The sequence below is a fragment of the Aulonocara sp. 'chitande type north' Nkhata Bay genome, unplaced genomic scaffold (genome assembly GCF_057382095.1).
Source record: "Aulonocara sp. 'chitande type north' Nkhata Bay isolate Kocher_YH1m ecotype deep benthic unplaced genomic scaffold, A_spYH_male_GT1.1 unmapped_scaffold_35, whole genome shotgun sequence".
Lineage (NCBI taxonomy): Eukaryota > Metazoa > Chordata > Actinopteri > Cichliformes > Cichlidae > Aulonocara > Aulonocara sp. 'chitande type north' Nkhata Bay.
This window is the reverse complement of record NW_028234367.1, coordinates 337174-355332: the sequence shown is the minus strand read 5'-3', so window position 1 is coordinate 355332 and position 18159 is coordinate 337174. Positions and strand designations below refer to the sequence as shown.

The window sequence follows — 18159 nt, the reverse complement described above, 5'->3', positions numbered from 1 at the left end:
CTTACACCACACCAGGGCCTGTGGCTGCTGGCTGAGGCCACTTACACCACACCAGGGCCTGTGGCTCTTGCTCAGGCCACTCACATCACACCAGGCCCTGCGCTTCTGGCCGAGGCCATCTTCACCAAACCAGGCCCTGTGGTTCTTGCTCAGGCCACTTACACCACACCAGGGCCTGTGGCTCTGGCTTAGGCCAATTACACCACACCAGGGTCTGTGGCTCTTGCTGAGGCCACTTACACCACACCAGGGCCTGTGGCTGCTGGCTGAGGCCACTTACACCACACCAGGGCCTGTGGCTGCTGGCTGAGACCACCTACACCACACCAGAGCCTGTGGCTGCTTGCTGAGGCGACTTACACCACACCAGGGCCTGTTGCTGCTGGCTGAGGCCACTTACACCACACCAGTGCCTGTGGCTTCTGGCTGAGGCGACTTACACCACACAAGGGCCTGTTGCTGCTAGCTGAGGCCACCTACACCACACCAGGGCCTGTGGCTGCTGGCTGAGGCCACTTACACCACACCAGGGCCTGTGGCTGCTGGCTGAGGCCACTTACACCACACCAGGGCCTGTGGCTGCTGGCTCAGGCCACTCATATCAAACCAGGTCCTGTGCTTCTGGCCGAGGCCATCTTCACCAAACCAGGCCCTGTGCTGCTAGCTGAGGCCACTTACACCACATCAGGGCCTGTGGCTCTGGCTGAGGCCACTTACACCACACCAGGGCCTGTGGCTGCTGGCTGAGGCCAGTTACACCACACCAGGGCCTGTGGCTTCTGGCTGAGGCGACTTACACCACACCAGGGCCCTTTTGCTGCTGGCTGAGGCTACTTACACCACACCAGTGCCTGTGGCTGCTGGCTGAGGCCACTTACACCATACCAGGGCCTGTGGCTGTTGGCTGAGGCCACTTACACCACACCAGGGCCTTAGTTGCTATTGAGGCCACTTACACCACACCAGGGCCTGTGGCTCTGGCTGAGGCCACTTACACCACACCAGGGCCTTATTTGCTATTCAGGCCACTTACACCACACCAGGGCCTGTGGCTGCTGGCTCAGGCCACTTACACCACACCAGGGCCTGTGGCTGCTAGCTGATGCCACCTACACCACACCAGGGCCTGAGTGACCGGCTGGGGCCACTTACACCACACCAGGGCCTGTGGCTCTTGGTCAGGCCACTCACATCACACCAGGCCCTGCTCTTCTGGCCGAGGCCATCTTCACCAAACCAGGCCCTGTGCTGCTAGCTGTGGCCATGTACAACACACCAGGCCCTGTGCTGGTTCCTGAGGCCATCTTCAACAATCCAGGGCCTGTGCTGTTGGATAAATGCCAAACTGAGCCTTTGGGTTAGGGTATTATGCAAACATGCAGGTATGGTTATAGGATTGTCTTCGTAACTTCAGGTACTTGCCACCTAATCACTTGAATCCATAAATTGAGACATTGTGCTGGGGCCAGCAGCTTACAGCCATACCACCCTGAGCACGCCCGACCTCGTCTGATCTCGGAAGCTAAGCAGGGCTGGGCTTGGTTAGTACTTGGATGGGAGACTGCCTGGGAATACCTGGTGCTGTAAGCCTTTCATTTTCATGTCATTGAACCGCTTTTGATCCAGAGAAGGGGTGTATTAAAAGACCAAAAGCAGCTGCCCATTAATGAGGGCACATTAACGACACTGCTTTTGGCTGTTTTCCAATGTCTTGTGCTGCTAGCTGATGCCACCTACACCACACCAGGGCCAGAGTGACCGGCTGGGGCCACTTACACCACATCAGGGCCTGTGGCTCTGGCTGAGGCCACTTACACCACACCAGGGCCTGTGGCTGCTGGCTGAGGCCAGTTACACCACACCAGAGCCTGTGGCTGCTGGCTAAAGCCACTTACACCACACCAGGGCCTTAGTTGCTATTGAGGCCACTTACACCACACCAGGGCCTGTGGCTGCTGGCTGAGGCCACCTACACCACACCAGGGCCTGTGGCTGCTGGCTGAGGCCACTTACACCACACCAGGGCCTGTGGCTGCTGGCTGAAGCCACTTACACCACACCAGGGCCTTAGTTGCTATTGAGGCCACTTACACCACACCAGGGCCTGTGGCTGCTGGCTGAGGCCACCTACACCACACCAGGGCCCTTTTGCTGCTGGCTGAGGCCACTTACACCACACCAGTGCCTGTGGCTTCTGGCTGAGGCCACTTACACCACACCAGGGCCTGTGGCTGCTAGCTGATGCCACCTACACCACACCAGGGCCTGAGTGACCGGCTGGGGCCACTTACACCACATCAGGGCCTGTTGCTCTGGCTGAGGCCACTTACACCACACCAGGGCCTGTGGCTGCTGGCTGAGGTCACTTACACCACACCAGGGCCTGTGGCTGCTGGCTGAGGCCACCTACACCACACCAGGGCCTTAGTTGCTATTGAGGCCAATTACACCACACAAGGGCCTGTGGCTGCTGGCTGAGGCCACCTACACCACACCAGGGCCTGTGGCTGCTGGCTGAGGCCACTTACAACACACCAGGGCCTGTGGCTCTTGCTCAGGCCACTCATATCACACCAGGCCCTGTGCTTCTGGCCGAGGCCATCTTCACCAAACCAGGCCCTGTGCTGCTTGCTGTGGCCATGTACAACACACCAGGCCCTGTGCTGGTTCCTGACGCCATCTTCAACAATCCAGGGCCTGTGCTGTTGGATAAATGCCAAACTGAGCCTTTGGGTTAGGGTATTATGCAAACATGCAGGTATGGTTATAGGATTGTCTTCGTAACTTCAGGTACTTGCCACCTAATCACTTGAATCCATAAATTGAGACATTGTGCTGGGGCCAGCAGCTTACGGCCATACCACCCTGAGCACGCCCGACCTCGTCTGATCTCGGAAGCTAAGCAGGGCTGGGCTTGGTTAGTACTTGGATGGGAGACTGCCTGGGAATACCTGGTGCTGTAAGCCTTTCATTTTCATGTCATTGAACCGCTTTTGATCCAGAGAAGGGGTGTATTAAAAGACCAAAAGCAGCTGCCCATTAATGAGGGCACATTAACGACATTGCTTTTGGCTGTTTTCCAATGTCTTGTGCTGCTAGCTGATGCCACCTACACCACACCACGGCCTTATTTGCTGGCTGAGGCCACATACACCAAACCAGGGCCTTAGTTGCTATTGAGGCCAATTACACCACACCAGGGCCTGTGGCTCTTGCTCAGGCCACTTACACCACACCAGGGCCTGTGGCTCTTGCTCAGGCCACTTACACCACACCAGGGCCTGTGGCTCTTGCTCAGGCCACTCATATCACGCCAGGCCCTGTGCTTCTGGCCGAGGCCATCTTCACCACACCAGGGTCTGTGGCTCTTGCTCAGGCCACTTACACCACACCAGGGTCTGTGGCTCTTGCTCAGGCCACTTACACCACACCAGGGCCTGTGGCACTGGCTGAGGCCACTTACACCACACCAGGGCCTGTGGCTGCTGGCTTAGGCCACCTACACCACACCAGGGCCTTAGTTGCTATTGAGGCCAATTACACCACACAAGGGCCTGTGGCTGCTGGCTGAGGCCACCTACACCACACCAGGGCCTGTGGCTGCTGGCTGAGGCCACTTACACCACACCAGGGCCCTTTTGCTGCTGGCTGAGGCCACTTACACCACACCAGTGTCTGTGGCTTCTGGCTGAGGCGACTTACACCACACCAGGGCCTGTGGCTGCTGGCTGAGGCCACTTACACCACACCAGGGCCTGTGGCTGCTGGCTGAGGCCACCTACACCACACCAGGGCATTAGTTGCTATTGAGGCCAATTACACCACACCAGGGTCTGTGGCTCTTGCTCAGGCCACTTACACCACACCAGGGCCTGTGGCTCTTGCTCAGGCCACTTACACCACACCAGGGCCTGTGGCTGCTGGCTGAGGCCACTTACACCACACCAGGGCCTGTGGCTGCTGGCTGAGGCCACCTACACCACACCAGGGCCTGTGGCTGCTGGCTGAGGCCACCTACACCACACCAGGGCCTGTGGCTGCTGGCTGAGGCCACTTACACCACACCAGTGCCTGTGGCTTATGGCTGAGGCCACTTACACCACACCAAGGCCTGTGGCTCTTGCTCAGGCCACTCACATCACACCAGGCCCTGCGCTTCTGGCCGAGGCCATCTTCACCAAACCAGGCCCTGTGCTCCTTGCTGTGGCCATGTACAACACACCAGGCCCTGTGCTGGTTCCTGAGGCCATCTTCAACAATCCAGGGCCTGTGCTGTTGGATAAATGCCAAACTGAGCCTTTGAGTTAGGGTATTATGCAAACATGCAGGTATGGTTATAGCATTGTCTTCGTAACTTCAGGTACTTGCCACCTAATCACTTGAATCCATAAATTGAGACATTGTGCTGGGGCCAGCAGCTTACGGCCATACCACCCTGAGCACGCCCGACCTCGTCTGATCTCGGAAGCTAAGCAGGACTGGGCTTGGTTAGTACTTGGATGGGAGACTGCCTAGGAATACCTGGTGCTGTAAGCCTTTCATTTTCATGTCATTGAACCGCTTTTGATCCAGAGAAGGGGTGTATTAAAAGACCAAAAGCAGCTGCCCATTAATGAGGGCACATTAACGACACTGCTTTTGGCTCTTTTCCAATGTCTTGTGCTGCTAGCTGATGCAACCTACACCACACAAGGGCCTGAGTGACCGGCTGGGGCCATTTACACCACATCAGGGCCTGTGGCTCTGGCTGAGGCCACTTTCACCACACCAGGGCCTGTGGCTGCTGGCTGAGGCCACCTACACCACACCAGGGCATTAGTTGCTATTGAGGCCAATTACACCACACCAGGGTCTGTGGCTCTTGCTCAGGCCACTTACACCACACCAGGGCCTGTGGCTCTTGCTCAGGCCACTTACACCACACCAGGGCCTGTGGCTGCTGGCTGAGGCCACCTACACCACGCCAGGGCATTAGTTGCTATTGAGGCCAATTACACCACACCAGGGTCTGTGGCTCTTGCTCAGGCCACTTACACCACACCAGGGCCTTTGGCTCTTGCTCAGGCCACTTACACCACACCAGGGCCTGTGGCACTGGCTGAGGCCACTTACACCACACCAGGGCCTGTGGCTGCTGGCTGAGGCCACTTACACCACACCAGGGCCTGTGGCTGCTGGCTGAGGCCACTTACACCACACCAGGGCCTGTGGCTGGTGGCTGAGGCCACCTACACCACACCAGGGCCTGTGGCTGCTGGCTGAGGCGACTTACACCACACCAGGGCCCTTTTGCTGCTGGCTGAGGCCACTTACACCACACCAGTGCCTGTGGCTTCTGTCTGAGGCGACTTACACCACACCAGGGCCTGTGGCTGCTGGCTGAGGCCAATTACACCACACCAGGGTCTGTGGCTCTTGCTCAGGCCACTTACACCACACCAGGGCCTGTGGCACTGGCTGAGGCCACTTACACCACACCAGGGCCTGTGGCTGCTGGCTGAGGCCACTTACACCACACCAGGGCCTGTGGCTGCTGGCTGAGGCGACTTACACCACACCAGGGCCTGTGGCTGCTGGCTGAGGCCACCTACACCACACCAGGGCCTGTGGCTGCTGGCTGAGGCGACTTACACCACACCAGGACCCTTTTGCTGCTGGCTGAGGCCACTTACACCACACCAGTGCCTGTGGTTTCTGGCTGAGGCGACTTACACCACACCAGGGCCTGTGGCTCTTGCTCAGGCCACTTACACCACACCAAGGCCTGTGGCTCTTGCTCAGGCCACTCACATCACACCAGGCCCTGCGCTTCTGGCCGAGGCCATCTTCACCAATCCAGGCCCTGTGCTGGTTCCTGAGGCCATCTTCAACAATCCAGGGCCTGTGCTGTTGGATAAATGCTAAACTGAGCCTTTGGGTTAGGGTATTATGCAAACATGAAGGTAGGGTTATAGGATTGTCTTCGTAACTTCAGGTACTTGCCACCTAATCACCTGAATCCATAAATTGAGACATTGTGCTGGGGCCAGCAGCTTACGGCCATACCACCCTGAGCACGCCTGACCTCGTCTGATCTCGGAAGCTGAGCAGGGCTGGGCTTGGTTAGTACTTGGATGGCCTGGGAATACCTGGTGCTGTAAGCTTTTCATTTTCATGTCATTGAACCGCTTTTGATCCAGAGAAGGGGTGTATTAAAAGACCAAAAGCAGCTGCCCATTAATGAGGGCACATTAACGACATTGCTTTTGGCTCTTTTCCAATGTCTTGTGCTGCTAGCTGATGCCACCTACACCACACCAGGGCCTGAGTGACCGGCTGGGGCCACTTACACCACATCAGGGCCTGTGGCTCTGGCTGAGGCCACTTACACCACACCAGGGCCTGTGGCTGCTGGCTTAGGCCACCTACACCACACCAGGGCCTTAGTTGCTATTGAGGCCAATTACACCACACCAGGGTCTGTGGCTCTTGCTCAGGCCACTTACACCACACCAGGGCCTGTGGCTGCTGGCTGAGGCCACTTACACCACACCAGGGCCTGTGGCGGCTGGCTGAGGCCACCTACACCACACCAGGGCCTGAGTAACCGGCTGGGGCCACTTACACCACATCAGGGCCTGTGGCTCTGGCTGAGGCCAGTTACACCACAACAGGGCCTGTGGCTGCTGCCTGAGGCCACATACACCACACCAGGGCCTTAGTTGCTATTGAGGCCAATTACACCACACCAGGGTCTGTGGCTCTTGCTCAGGCCACTCACATCACACCAGGCCCTGCGCTTCTGGCCACTTACACCACACCAGGGCCTTATTTGCTGGCTGAGGCCACATACACCAAACCAGGGCCTTAGTTGCTATTGAGGCCAATTACACCACACAAGGGCCTGTGGCTGCTGGCTGAGGCCACTTACACCACACCAGGGCCTGTGGCTGCTGGCTGAGGCCACCTACACCACACCAGGGCCTTAGTTGCTATTGAGGCCAATTACACCACACCAGGGCCTGTGGCACTGGCTGAGGCCACTTACACCACACCAGGGCCTGTGGCTGCTGGCTGAGGCCACTTACACCACACAAGGGCCTGTGGCTGCTGACTGAGGCCACCTACACCACACCAGGGCCTGTGGCTGCTGGCTGAGGACACTTACAACACACCAGGGCCTGTGGCTCTTGCTCAGGCCACTCATATCACACCAGGCCCTGTGCTTCTGGCCGAGGCCATCTTCACCAAACCAGGCCCTGTGCTGCTTGCTGTGGCCATGTACAACACACCAGGTTCTGTGCTGGTTCCTGAGGCCATCTTCAACAATCCAGGGCCTGTGCTGTTGGATAAATGCCAAACTGAGCCTTTGGGTTAGGGTATTATGCAAACATGCAGGTATGGTTATAGGATTATCTTCGTAACTTCAGGTACTTGCCACCTAATCACTTGAATCCATAAATTGAGACATTGTGCTGGAGCCAGCAGCTTACGGCCATACCACCCTGAGCACTCCCGACCTCGTCTGATCTCGGAAGCTAAGCAGGGCTGGGCTTGGTTAGTACTTGGATGGGAGACTGCCTGGGAATACCTGGTACTGTAAGCCTTTCATTTTCATGTCATTGAACCGCTTTTGATCCAGAGAAGGGGTGTATTAAAAGACCAAAAGCAGCTGCCCATTAATGAGGGTACATTAACGACATTGCTTTTGGCTGTTTTCCAATGTCTTGTGCTGCTAGCTGATGCCACCTACACCACACCAGGGCCTTAGTTGCTATTGAGGCCAATTACACCACACCAGGGTCTTTGGCTCTTGCTCAGGCCACTTACACCACACCAGGGCCTGTGGCACTGGCTGAGGCCACTTACACCACACCAGGGCCTGTGGCTGCTGGCTGAGGCCACTTACACCACACCAGGGCCTTATTTGCTATTGAGGCCACTTACACCACACCAGGGCCTGTGGCTCTTGCTCAGGCCACTTACACCACACCAGGGCCTGTGGCTCTTGCTCAGGCCACTCACATCACACCAGGCCCTGCCCTTCTGGCCGAGGCCATCTTCACCAAACCAGGCCCTGTGCTGCTAGCTGTGGCCATGTACAACACACCAGGCCCTGTGCTGGTTCCTGAGGCCATCTTCAACAATCCAGGGCCTGTGCTGTTGGATAAATGCTAAACTGAGCCTTTGGGTTAGGGTATTATGCAAACATGAAGGTAGGGTTATAGGATTGTCTTCGTAACTTCAGGTACTTGCCACCTAATCACCTGAATCCATAAATTGAGACATTGTGCTGGGGCCAGCAGCTTACGGCCATACCACCCTGAGCACGCCCGACCTCGTCTGATCTCGGAAGCTGAGCAGGGCTGGGCTTGGTTAGTACTTGGATGGGAGACTCCCTGGGAATACCTGGTGCTGTAAGCCTTTCATTTTCATGTCATTGAACCGCTTTTGATCCAGAGAAGGGGTGTATTAAAAGACCAAAAGCAGCTGCCCATTAATGAGGGCACATTAACGACATTGCTTTTGGCTGTTTTCCAATGTCTTGTGCTGCTAGCTGATGCCACCTACACCACACCAGGGCCTGAGTGACCGGCTGGGGCCACTTACACCACATCAGGGCCTGTGGCTCTGGCTGAGGCCACTTACACCACACCAGGGCCTGTGGCTGCTGGCTGAGGCCACTTACACCACACCAGGGCCTGTGGCTGCTGGCTGAGGCCACTTACACCACACCAGGGCCTTAGTTGCTATTGAGGCCAATTACACCACACCATGGTCTGTGGCTCTTGCTCAGGCCACTTACACCACACCAGGGCCTGTGGCACTGGCTGAGGCCACTTACACCACACCAGGGCCTGTGGCTGCTGGCTGAGGCCACTTACACCACACAAGGGCTTGTGGCTGCTGGCTGAGGCCACCTACACCACACCAGGGCCTGTGGCTGCTGGCTGAGGCCACCTACACCACACCAGGGCCTGTGGCTCTTGCTCAGGCCACTTACACCACACCAGGGCCTGTGGCTCTTGCTCAGGCCACTCATATCACACCAGGCCCTGTGCTTCTGGCTGAGGCCACTTAGACCACACCAGGGCCTGTGGCTGCTGGCTGAGGCCATCTACACCACAACAGGGCCTGTGGCTCTTGCTCAGGCCAGTTACACCACACCAGGGCCTGTGGCTGCTGGCTGAGGCCACTTACACCACACAAGGGCCTGTGGCTGCTGGCTGAGGCCACCTACACCACACCAGGGCCTTAGTTGCTATTGAGGCCAATTACACCACACCAGGGTCTGTGGCTCTTGCTCAGGCCACTTACACCACACCAGGGCCTGTGGCACTGGCTGAGGCCACTTACACCACACCAGGGCCTGTGGCTGCTGGCTGAGGCCACTTACACCACACAAGGGCTTGTGGCTGCTGGCTGAGGCCACCTACACCACACCAGGGCCTGTGGCTGCTGGCTGAGGCCACCTACACCACACCAGGGCCTGTGGCTCTTGCTCAGGCCACTTACACCACACCAGGGCCTGTGGCTCTTGCTCAGGCCACTCATATCACACCAGGCCCTGTGCTTCTGGCTGAGGCCACTTAGACCACACCAGGGCCTGTGGCTGCTGGCTGAGGCCATCTACACCACAACAGGGCCTGTGGCTCTTGCTCAGGCCAGTTACACCACACCAGGGCCTGTGGCTGCTGGCTGAGGCCACTTACACCACACAAGGGCCTGTGGCTGCTGGCTGAGGCCACCTACACCACACCAGGGCCTTAGTTGCTATTGAGGCCAATTACACCACACCAGGGTCTGTGGCTCTTGCTCAGGCCACTTACACCACACCAGGGCCTGTGGCACTGGCTGAGGCCACTTACACCACACAAGGGCCTTTGGCTGCTGGCTGAGGCCACCTACACCACACCAGGGCCTGTGGCTGCTGGCTGAGACCACTTACACCACACCAGGGCATGTGGCTTTTGCTCAGGCCACTTACACCACACCAGGGCCTGTGGCTCTTGCTCAGGCCACTTACACCACACCAGGGCCTGTGGCTGCTGGCTGAGGCCACTTACACCACACCAGGGCCTGTGGCTGCTGGCTGAGGCCACTTACACCACACCAGGGCCTGTGGCGGCTGGCTGAGGCCACCTACACCACACCAGGGCCTGAGTGACCGGCTGGGGCCACTTACACCACATCAGGGCCTGTGGCTCTGGCTGAGGCCAGTTACACCACAACAGGGCCTGTGGCTGCTGCCTGAGGCCACATACACCACACCAGGGCCTTAGTTGCTATTGAGGCCAATTACACCACACCAGGGTCTGTGGCTCTTGCTGAGGCCACCTACACCACACCAGGGCCTGTGGCTGCTGGCTGAGGCCACTTACACCACACCAGGGCCTGTGGCTGCTGGCTGAGGCCACCTACACCACACCAGGGCCTGTGGCTGCTTGCTGAGGCGACTTACACCACACCAGGGCCTGTTGCTGCTGGCTGAGGCCACTTACACCACACCAGTGCCTGTGGCTTCTGGCTGAGGCGACTTACACCACATCAGGGCCTTAGTTGCTATTGAGGCCAATTACACCACACCAGGGTCTGTGGCTCTTGCTGAGGCCACTTAGACCACACCAGGGCCTGTGGCTGCTGGCTGAGGCCACTTACACCACACCAGGGCCTGTGGCTGCTGGCTGAGGCCACCTACACCACACCAGGGCCTGTGGCTGCTTGCTGAGGCGACTTACACCACACCAGGGCCTGTTGCTGCTGGCTGAGGCCACTTACACCACACCAGTGCCTGTGGCTTCTGGCTGAGGCGACTTACACCACATCAGGGCCTGTGGCTCTGGCTGAGGCCACTTACACCACACCAGGGCCTGTGGCTGCTGGCTGAGGCCAGTTACACCACACCAGGGCCTGTGGCTGCTGGCTGAGGCCACATACACCACACCAGGGCCTTAGTTGCTATTGAGGCCAATTACACCACACCAGGGTCTGTGGCTCTTGCTCAGGCCACTAACATCACACCAGGGCCTGTGGCACTGGCTGAGGCCACTTACACCACACCAGGGCCTGTGGCTGCTGGCTGAGGCCACTTACACCACACAAGGGCTTGTGGCTGCTGGCTGAGGCCACCTACACCACACCAGGGCCTGTGGCTGCTGGCTGAGGCCACCTACACCACACCAGGGCCTGTGGCTCTTGCTCAGGCCACTTACACCACACCAGGGCCTGTGGCTCTTGCTCAGGCCACTTACACCACACCAGGGCCTGTGGCTCTTGCTCAGGCCACTCATATCACACCAGGCCCTGTGCTTCTGGCTGAGGCCACTTACACCACACCAGGGCCTGTGGCTGCTGGCTGAGGCCACCTACACCACACCAGGGCCTGTGGCTGCTGGCTGAGGCGACTTACACCACACCAGGGCCCTTTTGCTGCTGGCTGAGGCCACTTACACCACACCAGTGCCTGTGGCTTCTGGCTGAGGCGACTTACACCACACCAGGGCCTGTGGCTGCTGGCTGAGGCCACTTACACCACACCAGGGCCTGTGGCTCTTGCTCAGGCCACTCACATCACACCAGGCCCTGCGCTTCTGGCCCAGGCCATCTTCACCAAACCAGGCCCTGTGGCTCTTGCTCAGGCCACTTACACCACACCAGGGCCTGTGGCTCTGGCTTAGGCCACTTACACCACACCAGGGCCTGTGGCACTTGCTCAGGCCACTTACACCACACCAGGGCCTGTGGCTGCTGGCTGAGGCCACTTACACCACACCAGGGCCTTAGTTGCTATTGAGGCCAATTACACCACACCATGGTCTGTGGCTCTTGCTCAGGCCACTTACACCACACCAGGGCCTGTGGCACTGGCTGAGGCCACTTACACCACACCAGGGCCTGTGGCTGCTGGCTGAGGCCACTTACACCACACCAGGGCCTGTGGCTCTTGCTCAGGCCACTCATATCACACCAGGCCCTGTGCTTCTGGCTGAGGCCACTTACACCACACCAGGGCCTGTGGCTGCTGGCTGAGGCCACCTACACCACACCAGGGCCTGTGGCTGCTGGCTGAGGCGACTTACACCACACCAGGGCCCTTTTGCTGCTGGCTGAGGCCACTTACACCACACCAGTGCCTGTGGCTTCTGGCTGAGGCGACTTACACCACACCAGGGCCTGTGGCTGCTGGCTGAGGCCACTTACACCACACCAGGGCCTGTGGCTCTTGCTCAGGCCACTCACATCACACCAGGCCCTGCGCTTCTGGCCCAGGCCATCTTCACCAAACCAGGCCCTGTGGCTCTTGCTCAGGCCACTTACACCACACCAGGGCCTGTGGCTCTGGCTTAGGCCACTTACACCACACCAGGGCCTGTGGCACTTGCTCAGGCCACTTACACCACACCAGGGCCTGTGGCTGCTGGCTGAGGCCACTTACACCACACCAGGGCCTTAGTTGCTATTGAGGCCAATTACACCACACCATGGTCTGTGGCTCTTGCTCAGGCCACTTACACCACACCAGGGCCTGTGGCACTGGCTGAGGCCACTTACACCACACCAGGGCCTGTGGCTGCTGGCTGAGGCCACTTACACCACACAAGGGCTTGTGGCTGCTGGCTGAGGCCACCTACACCACACCAGGGCCTGTGGCTGCTGGCTGATGCCACCTACACCACACCAGGGCCTGTGGCTGCTGGCTGAGGCCACTTACACCACACCAGGGCCTTAGTTGCTATTGAGTAGTGATGGGCAGATGAAGCCCCATGAAGCACTGGAGCTTTTCATCCAATTGGTTCACCCCAACGCGAAGCTTCATGAAGCTTCATTTGCTCTAGCAGGACACCTACTGGACGTAAAAATAATTAGCTGGCATGAATTTGAAGAGTGTGGCATTTTGCACACAGCCTGTAAATGTCAACAACAAAAGGAGTGTGTAAAACATGTATATTGTAGTGATGGCAGTATACTGTGTATATTTATGCTGGCAGTATGGAAAATGATTATTTGCGGCAAAGTTCGAACCGCTTCATGAACCAGTCACGTGGTACAGCCGGGCAGCGAGGCTTCGGACGTCATCATTTTCAGCTCCTCCCATAAATGAAGCAAGCCTCGATACGCGCTTCGCGGAAACGCCCCCTCCATTACTCGACACACGCTCCGAAGCCTCGATACAGAACGTCCCATCACTACTATTGAGGCCAATTACACCACACCATGGTCTGTGGCTCTTGCTCAGGCCACTTACACCACACCAGGGCCTGTGGCACTGGCTGAGGCCACTTACACCACACCAGGGCCTGTGGCTGCTGGCTGAGGCCACCTACACCACACCAGGGCCTGTGGCTGCTGGCTGAGGCGACTTACACCACACCAGGGCCCTTTTGCTGCTGGCTGAGGCCACTTACACCACACCAGTGCCTGTGGCTTCTGGCTGAGGCGACTTACACCACACCAGGGCCTGTGGCTGCTGGCTGAGGCCACTTACACCACACCAGGGCCTGTAGCTCTTGCTCAGGCCACTCACATCACACCAGGCCCTGCGCTTCTGGCCGAGGCCATCTTCACCAAACCAGGCCCTGTGGTTCTTGCTCAGGCCACTTACACCACAACAGGGCCTGTGGCTCTGGCTTAGGCCAATTACACCACACCAGGGTCTGTGGCTCTTGCTGAGGCCACTTACACCACACCAGGGCCTGTGGCTGCTGGCTGAGGCCACTTACACCACACCAGGGCCTGTGGCTGCTGGCTGAGACCACCTACACCACACCAGGGCCTGTGGCTGCTTGCTGAGGCGACTTACACCACACCAGGGCCTGTTGCTGCTGGCTGAGGCCACTTACACCACACCAGTGCCTGTGGCTTCTGGCTGAGGCCACTTACACCACACCAGGGCCTGTTGCTGCTGGCTTAGGCCACTTACACCACACCAGGGCCTGTGGCTGCTGGCTCAGGCCACTCATATCAAACCAGGTCCTGTGCTTCTGGCCGAGGCCATCTTCACCAAACCAGGCCCTGTGCTGCTAGCTGAGGCGACTTACACCACATCAGGGCCTGTGGCTCTGGCTGAGGCCACTTACACCACACCAGGGCCTGTGGCTGCTGGCTGAGGCCAGTTACACCACACCAGGGCCTGTGGTTGCTGGCTGAGGCCACATACACCACACCAGGGCCTTAGTTGCTATTGAGGCCAATTACACCACACCAGGGTCTGTGGCTCTCTCTCAGGCCACTCACATCACACCAGGCCCTGCGCTTCTGGCCACTTACACCACACCAGGGCCTGTGGCTGCTGGCTGAGGCCACTTACACCATACCAGGGCCTGTGGCTGCTGGCTGAGGCAACCTACACCACACCAGGGCCTTAGTTGCTATTGAGGCCAATTACACCACACCAGGGTCTGTGGCTCTTGCTCAGGCCACTTACACCACACCAGGGCCTGTGGCACTGGCTGAGGCCACTTACACCACACCAGGGCCTGTGGCTGCTGGCTTAGGCCACCTACACCACACCAGGGCCTTAGTTGCTATTGAGGCCAATTACACCACACAAGGTCCTGTGGCTGCTGGCTGAGGCCACCTACACCACACCAGGGCCTGTGGCTGCTGGCTGAGGCGACTTACACCACACCAGGGCCTGTGGCACTGGCTGAGGCCACTTACACCACATCAGGGCCTGTGGCTGCTGGCTGAGGCCACTTACACCACACAAGGGCTTGTGGCTGCTGGCTGAGGCCACCTACACCACACCAGGGCCTGTGGCTGCTGGCTGAGGCCACTTACACCACACCAGTGCCTGTGGCTTCTGGCTGAGGCGACTTACACCACACCAGGGCCTGTGGCTGCTGGCTGAGGCCACTTACACCACACCAAGGCCTGTGGCTCTTGCTCAGGCCACTCACATCACACCAGGCCCTGCGCTTCTGGCCGAGGCCATCTTCACCAAACCAGGCCCTGTGCTCCTTGCTGTGGCCATGTACAACACACCAGGCCCTGTGCTGGTTTCCTGAGGCCATCTTCAACAATCCAGGGCCTGTGCTGTTGGATAAATGCCAAACTGAGCCTTTGGGTTAGGGTATTATGCAAACATGCAGGTATGGTTATAGCATTGTCTTCGTAACTTCAGGTACTTGCCACCTAATCACTTGAATCCATAAATTGAGACATTGTGCTGGAGCCAGCAGCTTACGGCCATACCACCCTGAGCACGCCCGACCTCGTCTGATCTCGGAAGCTAAGCAGGGCTGGGCTTGGTTAGTACTTGGATGGGAGACTGCCTGGGAATACCTGGTGCTGTAAGCCTTTCATTTTCATGTCATTGAACCGCTTTTGATCCAGAGAAGGGGTGTATTAAAAGACCAGAAGCAGCTGCCCATTAATAAGGGCACATTAATCACATTGCTTTTGGCTCTTTTCCAATGTCTTGTGCTGCTAGCTGATGCCACCTACACCACACCAGGGCCTGAGTGACCGGCTGGGGCCACTTACACCACATCAGGGGCTGTGGCTCTGGCTGAGTCCAGTTACACCACACCAGGGCCTGTGGGTTCTGGCTGAGGCGACTTACACCACACCAGGGCCTGTGGCTGCTGGCTGAGGCCACTTACACCACACCAGGGCCTGTGGCTCTTGCTCAGGCCACTCACATCACACCAGGCCCTGCGCTTCTGGCCGAGGCCATCTTCACCAAACCAGGCCCTGTGCTGCTAGCTGTGGCCATGTACAACACACCAGGCCCTGTGCTGGTTCCTGAGGCCATCTTCAACAATCCAGGGCCTGTGCTGTTGGATAAATGCTAAACTGAGCCTTTGGGTTAGGGTATTATGCAAACATGAAGGTAGGGTTATAGGATTGTCTTCGTAACTTCAGGTACTTGCCACCTAATCACCTGAATCCATAAATTGAGACATTGTGCTGGGGCCAGCAGCTTACGGCCATACCACCCTGAGCACGCCTGACCTCGTCTGATCTCGGAAGCTGAGCAGGGCTGGGCTTGGTTAGTACTTGGATGGCCTGGGAATACCTGGTGCTGTAAGCTTTTCATTTTCATGTCATTGAACCGCTTTTGATCCAGAGAAGGGGTGTATTAAAAGACCAAAAGCAGCTGCCCATTAATGAGGGCACATTAACGACATTGCTTTTGGCTCTTTTCCAATGTCTTGTGCTGCTAGCTGATGCCACCTACACCACACCAGGGCCTGAGTGACCGGCTGGGGCCACTTACACCACATCAGGGCCTGTGGCTCTGGCTGAGGCCACTTACACCACACCAGGGCCTGTGGCTGCTGGCTTAGGCCACCTACACCACACCAGGGCCTTAGTTGCTATTGAGGCCAATTACACCACACCATGGTCTGTGGCTCTTGCTCAGGCCACTTACACCACACCAGGGCCTGTGGCTGCTGGCTGAGGCCACTTACACCACACCAGGGCCTGTGGCGGCTGGCTGAGGCCACCTACACCACACCAGGGCCTGAGTAACCGGCTGGGGCCACTTACACCACATCAGGGCCTGTGGCTCTGGCTGAGGCCAGTTACACCACAACAGGGCCTGTGGCTGCTGCCTGAGGCCACATACACCACACCAGGGCCTTAGTTGCTATTGAGGCCAATTACACCACACCAGGGTCTGTGGCTCTTGCTCAGGCCACTCACATCACACCAGGCCCTGCGCTTCTGGCCACTTACACCACACCAGGGCCTTATTTGCTGGCTGAGGCCACATACACCAAACCAGGGCCTTAGTTGCTATTGAGGCCAATTACACCACACAAGGGCCTGTGGCTGCTGGCTGAGGCCACTTACACCACACCAGGGCCTGTGGCTGCTGGCTGAGGCCACCTACACCACACCAGGGCCTTAGTTGCTATTGAGGCCAATTACACCACACCAGGGCCTGTGGCTCTTGCTCAGGCCACTTACACCACACCAGGGCCTGTGGCACTGGCTGAGGCCACTTACACCACACTAGGGCCTGTGGCTGCTGGCTGAGGCCACCTACACCACACCAGGGCCTTAGTTGCTATTTAGGCCAATTACACCACACCAGGGCCTGTGGCACTGGCTGAGGCCACTTACACCACACCAGGGCCTGTGGCTGCTGGCTGAGGCCACTTACACCACACAAGGGCCTGTGGCTGCTGGCTGAGGCCACCTACACCACACCAGGGCCTGTGGCTGCTGGCTGAGGACACTTACAACACACCAGGGCCTGTGGCTCTTGCTCAGGCCACTCATATCACACCAGGCCCTGTGCTTCTGGCCGAGGCCATCTTCACCAAACCAGGCCCTGTGCTGCTTGCTGTGGCCATGTACAACACACCAGGTTCTGTGCTGGTTCCTGAGGCCATCTTCAACAATCCAGGGCCTGTGCTGTTGGATAAATGCCAAACTGAGCCTTTGGGTTAGGGTATTATGCAAACATGCAGGTATGGTTATAGGATTATCTTCGTAACTTCAGGTACTTGCCACCTAATCACTTGAATCCATAAATTGAGACATTGTGCTGGAGCCAGCAGCTTACGGCCATACCACCCTGAGCACTCCCGACCTCGTCTGATCTCGGAAGCTAAGCAGGGCTGGGCTTGGTTAGTACTTGGATGGGAGACTGCCTGGGAATACCTGGTACTGTAAGCCTTTCATTTTCATGTCATTGAACCGCTTTTGATCCAGAGAAGGGGTGTATTAAAAGACCAAAAGCAGCTGCCCATTAATGAGGGTACATTAACGACATTGCTTTTGGCTGTTTTCCAATGTCTTGTGCTGCTAGCTGATGCCACCTACACCACACCAGGGCCTTAGTTGCTATTGAGGCCAATTACACCACACCAGGGTCTTTGGCTCTTGCTCAGGCCACTTACACCACACCAGGGCCTGTGGCACTGGCTGAGGCCACTTACACCACACCAGGGCCTGTGGCTGCTGGCTGAGGCCACTTACACCACACCAGGGCCTTATTTGCTATTGAGGCCACTTACACCACACCAGGGCCTGTGGCTCTTGCTCAGGCCACTTACACCACACCAGGGCCTGTGGCTCTTGCTCAGGCCACTCACATCACACCAGGCCCTGCCCTTCTGGCCGAGGCCATCTTCACCAAACCAGGCCCTGTGCTGCTAGCTGTGGCCATGTACAACACACCAGGCCCTGTGCTGGTTCCTGAGGCCATCTTCAACAATCCAG

The 18159-nt window shown here is 57.9% G+C and overlaps 5 non-coding genes and 4 pseudogenes across 5 annotated transcripts; all 9 read left to right on the top strand.

The window, feature by feature from the left end:
* Nucleotides 1-1471: 1471 nt before the first annotated feature.
* Nucleotides 1472-1590, top strand: LOC147300226 (5S ribosomal RNA). Its single transcript, XR_015128060.1, has one exon. It is a non-coding gene; the product is annotated as a 5S ribosomal RNA (ribosomal RNA).
* Nucleotides 1591-2847: 1257 nt separating this feature from the next.
* LOC147300225 (5S ribosomal RNA) lies at nt 2848-2966 on the top strand. The gene has a single exon (XR_015128021.1). It is a non-coding gene; the product is annotated as a 5S ribosomal RNA (ribosomal RNA).
* A 1451-nt stretch (nt 2967-4417) lies between these two features.
* LOC147300224 (5S ribosomal RNA) lies at nt 4418-4536 on the top strand (annotated as a pseudogene).
* A 1495-nt stretch (nt 4537-6031) lies between these two features.
* Nucleotides 6032-6143, top strand: LOC147300223 (5S ribosomal RNA; annotated as a pseudogene).
* A 1323-nt stretch (nt 6144-7466) lies between these two features.
* On the top strand, nt 7467-7585 carry LOC147300222 (5S ribosomal RNA). The gene has a single exon (XR_015128077.1). It is a non-coding gene; the product is annotated as a 5S ribosomal RNA (ribosomal RNA).
* A 699-nt stretch (nt 7586-8284) lies between these two features.
* Nucleotides 8285-8403, top strand: LOC147300221 (5S ribosomal RNA; annotated as a pseudogene).
* A 6757-nt stretch (nt 8404-15160) lies between these two features.
* Nucleotides 15161-15279, top strand: LOC147300220 (5S ribosomal RNA). Its single transcript, XR_015128020.1, has one exon. It is a non-coding gene; the product is annotated as a 5S ribosomal RNA (ribosomal RNA).
* Nucleotides 15280-15903: 624 nt separating this feature from the next.
* On the top strand, nt 15904-16015 carry LOC147300219 (5S ribosomal RNA; annotated as a pseudogene).
* A 1479-nt stretch (nt 16016-17494) lies between these two features.
* LOC147300218 (5S ribosomal RNA) lies at nt 17495-17613 on the top strand. The gene has a single exon (XR_015128076.1). It is a non-coding gene; the product is annotated as a 5S ribosomal RNA (ribosomal RNA).
* The last annotated feature ends 546 nt before the right edge of the window (nt 17614-18159 follow it).